Below are 5,127 nucleotides of genomic sequence, written 5' to 3'. Positions count from 1 at the left end.
AAATGGTTCCTCCCCTCACAGTTTTCCCACCACTGTGGCCCTGACAGTTAAGTTGCCATGGTTGCCCCCTTCCCCCTCAGCTGCCAATCTCCCATGTTATGTAACTTCCCCTCCCCTATACCACCTTATAAGTTAGTTTTTCCTCCTCCCTGGGCCCAGTCAATCACCCCCCACTCCTCCCAGCTTTCTAGAACTTTCCTCTCTCTGGGGGTCGTGGTTGGCTGGTGTCCCAGGGCCCCTCCTTTGCTTTATGTTTATTTGTTATGTCCACATGTCAGTTATGTTATGTACCACCCTACTTGCTCACCGATTGGTTTGCTGGGCTTCCCTCCTTTCTCCTCCCCTTCCCTTTAAAACCTTGTCGCTCCCCCTGTTCTCTGCCATTTGCTGTGGGTTCCTTGCCACACCTGTTGGTTGCTCCTCCGTTGGATGCTCTCAATAAACCGACGTTGAACCCTCGCAAGTGGTCGCCTCCTCTTCCGTCCCGTTAAGCGCAAGGTATCCGACTCCGCGATCCAGCCCAGCCTGAGGCCAAGACGCCAAGGGGGGCTGGCTTCCCATGCGCAGGGGCGTCGGCCAATCTCACCCCCCTCAGCTAGCCGGACCTTAGGGCCACGGACGCCCTCGCGCACTCTAGCAACATGGAACCTTTGCAATGTAATGGTAATAGAACTGTTGTAATATATATGACAAGAAGGTTGCTTTGTTTTTATTTTTCATGGAACTAGCATGTATTTAATTCCTCTGAACAGTACTGAGTTAGCAAGTTGGAAGAAAAAGGTGGAAGGCTGCAATGATAAGAGGGCGGAAAAGATTACTTCTTGAGGCTGGGCTTCGGTGAATACTCAGTAAAGACCCACACAGCTGTGACTGCTAGCTCTGAAAACCACAAAGACCTCTCTGCAAGCAGGCAGGCCTTATTGATGTTTCTGTAGCACCCTAATACCATCCTCAGTGTTGGACCCAATCAGCAAGCAGAGGAAGAACACATTTATCTATAGTGAGACCTGACATTGATGGCAGAGAAAGCAACAGGATTTGAATCTCATGACCGTGTCCAATTTGGGGTCAGCTGTGGCCACTGACCCTGTCGTGGCAGACAGAAGGAGTCACTTGGCCTCTGTCAAAAAGGAGAAAGCAGCATAAACTAATGAGACAATGTTGTGATGCCATGGGTGTCCTTGCAGGACCATCTGTAGCTGTCAGGCACCTACTCTGACACAGAGCCACCACTGACACCATGGACCAGTTTTCCCTGAAGTCTGCGGGGGTTTTTTTTGCATTTGGCTCCAGCCTTTTTCGCTCCCTTCCTATCCACACCTTTTCCTTCTGTGGTTTTTCCTTTTCTGCTGAAATCCATCTTCAAACCCGTGCTTCTGCCAGGCAGAAGTGTCAGGGTTTGAATCTGGGATGGCTCTCGGAGTTGGCAGCGATGGGAGCTCGGTCCCAGCCTCAGAACAAGGCCGGGTGACTCCAATCGCCAGCGCTCGGCACACAGAGGCAGAGCCAGACGTGTCTGCTGCCGCTGGGGCCGTGTCCAGCACAACCTGCACCAGCCCAGTTCTAGGTGGGTTTTGCTTTTTGGGATTTCTTTGTCTCTCTTCACAACAAAAAGAGTGCTGGCACATGAACAATAGCACCACATGTTAGAAGTAAAAGAAGCTTTGCACGCCCATTAGATGTCCCAGGTATTCAGGGAGCCTCATCTGTGGGGAACAAATTGACTATTAACATTTGTCATTTGCTCTACTTCATTGTTCCAGGGGTTTATTCCCTGCTTGCTTATTGCAGAGACACCAAACCCAACATAAACATGATCTGCCTCAAAACATTTCTGATCTTGGCAGTACCTAACAATTCAAAATTTTCTTAATGGAAATAGCACAGGGGAGGTCATTCTGAAATACTCTCCAACAGAGCTGTTAGAACTCAGAGAGCTAATCATTCTTTACATGACTTCACAGAGGATAAAACCATGTGGCAGCCAAGCAGTAAAAAAAAAAAACCTTTCTTAAATCATGATTTTTTTTATCCCCTGTACTGTAAAACAGTAAAACAGTCAGGTCAATAATAAAAGAGTGACAAGCAAGTTTTAATGGTACAGCCCATTTCTAGTCCAGAATTTATCCAGCAAAAACATCACCTAAATTACTAAGCAATACTTCTCCCCAGCTACAATCAGTATTTCAGCTGCATATCAGCAATAAAGGAAGCATTCCAAGAGGGGCCATGCCCAGGATTTGGAAGAGCTAACCCTGAGCAAAGGGACCAGAGGGTCTGATCCCTTTTTCTGCATCTGCAAAATTATTTCTTCAAGTCTCATCTCTCCTATCTGTTCAAAGAGGCTTTGCACTCTGCATCAGATGCCCCCAGTGTTCAGTGGGTCAATATAATCAGTTTATCTGCAGGGTGCAAACTGGCCATGCAAAGTTCTTCTTCATTGTGGCATGGGTTTATTCCTGCTTTCTTTCCTGCAGACACACCCAGACCCAACATTACAATACCTGCCTTGAAACAGTTCTCATTTTGACTGTCCCTGAGAATTCAAACCTACACTCAGAGCATTTCCCTGTCCCCAGGGACAGGCTCCAAGGCTGGGTTCTCACCTGCACAAAATGAAGAAGAGCTGCTGCACTTGCCAGCGGCTCCGGGGTCTCGCAATCAGCGCTTGGAATGCAGCTTTTGTACACACTCTGTCCCTGAGCCCAGCAGCATCCCTGGGACCCTGCAGCACCACTGCAGGCCAGCATGCTCCAGGCACAGCTGCAGGAAGGAGATTGCAACAAGTCGTGGCTGAAGGAGTCTCCAGGCTGCCGCAGCCCTTCCCCTGCGGCGGGATCATCCCTCGCTGCCATGGGGGGAGCAACGGGGTGACGGGCTCTGTGCAGATGAGGGTCTCCTCCATGTGCTGCTGCTGCTGGGCTGATCCAGCTGCTGCTGCCTTCCCCCACAGCTGGATCAGGAGCCTGCCTGGGAAAATAACACTGCCAGTGCCTGTGCCAGCCACCGATCCCTGCCAGGACCCTTGCACACAGGGCATCCTGCCCACCAAACTGCTCCAGTCAGGTGATCATAGACAACATCAAAATACATCCAAATGATGTGTTTTCTACATTCTGGCAAAATCATGGCCTTACAGTGCACATGTTGGAGGCAGACTGCTGTTAGCAGAATGGGGGAAGCCCCAGCAGCTGCTCTGCCCATGGCTGAATGGCCACAGCAGCAGAGGCAAGTCTCTCTGTGCCCACTGCCAGGAATTAGGAATTCTCTAAGAACTAGTTGTGCATCCTAAACCTTTCCTTATTTTCTTCCTTTCCGTGTCACCCTCCTCCTCTCCAATAGCACATTTTACTTTTGTTTATACTTAACCAAGGTCATTGAGATACTTTTTTTGGGACAGAGAAGCCGTTAGCAAAAGTTATTTAGAGGATGAACCCAAAACGTGTTTAATTTGTTGGGTTTTTTTAAAAACAAATAAATCACTTCCTATAGCACAGAGGGAGACTGAAAGCAAAACATCTGTAACTCTGACACTGCACAGCATTTAACAGACACAGGTGCTCATCCCACATGGGCAGCTCTTATTCCCCTATGAAACGAATCTTGCAGGAATCAGACAGAGCACTGATATACTTAGGAAGGGAGGCAACAAACACTTCTCACCCCCAGTGCTGGTGGGGTACCAAGTCCCTCTGGAAGCAGGAGCATAACAAGAGGCATGAACGTGAACCACCCCGCCTTACAGCAGGGTGCATCCAGTACCCATCCTTACACCGTCCTCAAAGGCGAGTCACGGGCTGTTCCTGTGATGCAAAGAACTTTGTGGAGCTGGTCTGGCACCCGCTGGCCACCTCTGGTACTGCTCCTTACCACAGTCAGTTTGTCTACTTCTCTAACTGGGAAGGCCACTGCATGAAACACAGCAAACAAAAACCCCAGAGGCCCTGCAGTGGTGCCTGGACATACATTAAACACACACCTATAAACAAGACACGGTAATAGCTGGGCAAAAGCTGGGCAGTTTCTAACCAAGGAGCCCAATTGTTTGCAGCTGGCACAGCCACAGTGTCACACAGAGCAGCTGCTTGAGGGCTGAAGACAGGGTGAACCGATTGTCCTAACCCCAAAGCAGGAGACTAGAACTCACCCCCTGCCACCAGCTGGCTGTCACTGAAACAGATTCACAGGATCTAAATGTCTGTGAGAACCAAGAATGAACAAAATGCTCTTAAGATCCCCCTGCTCTTCCTGCTGCCAGGTTCTCCCCCAGCTTCACTTCTGGAACAGTTTCTGGTGCATAGGAATGATGGGCACAGGCTATGCCAACCTTACAGGTAACAAGGGGCAGTGGTGGCAAGTTCCCAATGCCACCATTCCCCACACCTGAACAGTACAAACAGGATACTCTGCTTTGTCACCCCAACCCAGGGCTTCTGCTTCAACTTCTGGAAGGGCTGGGATGCAGACACAGGGAGGACCTTGCAGGACTCAAACACAGCTGGCTCCTTGCACTACTCCACACATCAAAAGCTCAGCAGACCAGCACTCACCCCAAGGGAACACCCCTCCATTCCCACCCCTCTTTTGCCCAACCCAAAGCCTGCCTGCACATACTGACAGCAGGATTGCCTGAAAAACTGACTCATCAGTTCAGCCTCCTCTGGGGGCTTGAGCAGACAATGCACAAGTGTTGGCACTTATTTTCACAGCACCTCAGAACTGAAAACAAACAAAGCCCAGCTGTGCACAGTAGTAAGACTGATTCACTGTCAGTTGAAAGACTCTGAAAGCTTCCACCTGCTGCCCTTCTACCTCCAGCTCTCCAAATCCAAGCACACATCTCCCAGCTTTGTCCATGACACAATGCCCTCACTCCAGACAGCGCTGCAACCCCAGTGCAAGCCAAGCTGTGGACAAATCCATGGATATGACCAAAAGGGAGGGAGACAAGTCTGTAACAACAGATTCTTTGCAGAACATCATAACCTTTTAGGCTGCCTTCCTCCTCCACTAGAAATCTGCTTTCTACAAGCAGCATTTCATCTTTAACCACTACCTGAAGCTACCCAAGGTCTCTCTCAACAAACACCACAGGACAGGTATTTGGTAAAAGAGATGTATATTTAT

The sequence above is a fragment of the Melozone crissalis genome, unplaced genomic scaffold (genome assembly GCF_028551555.1).
Source record: "Melozone crissalis strain CALT ecotype California unplaced genomic scaffold, PUWL_Pcris_2 ptg000081l_1, whole genome shotgun sequence".
Lineage (NCBI taxonomy): Eukaryota > Metazoa > Chordata > Aves > Passeriformes > Passerellidae > Melozone > Melozone crissalis.
Note: the sequence above shows the minus strand (reverse complement) of the source record.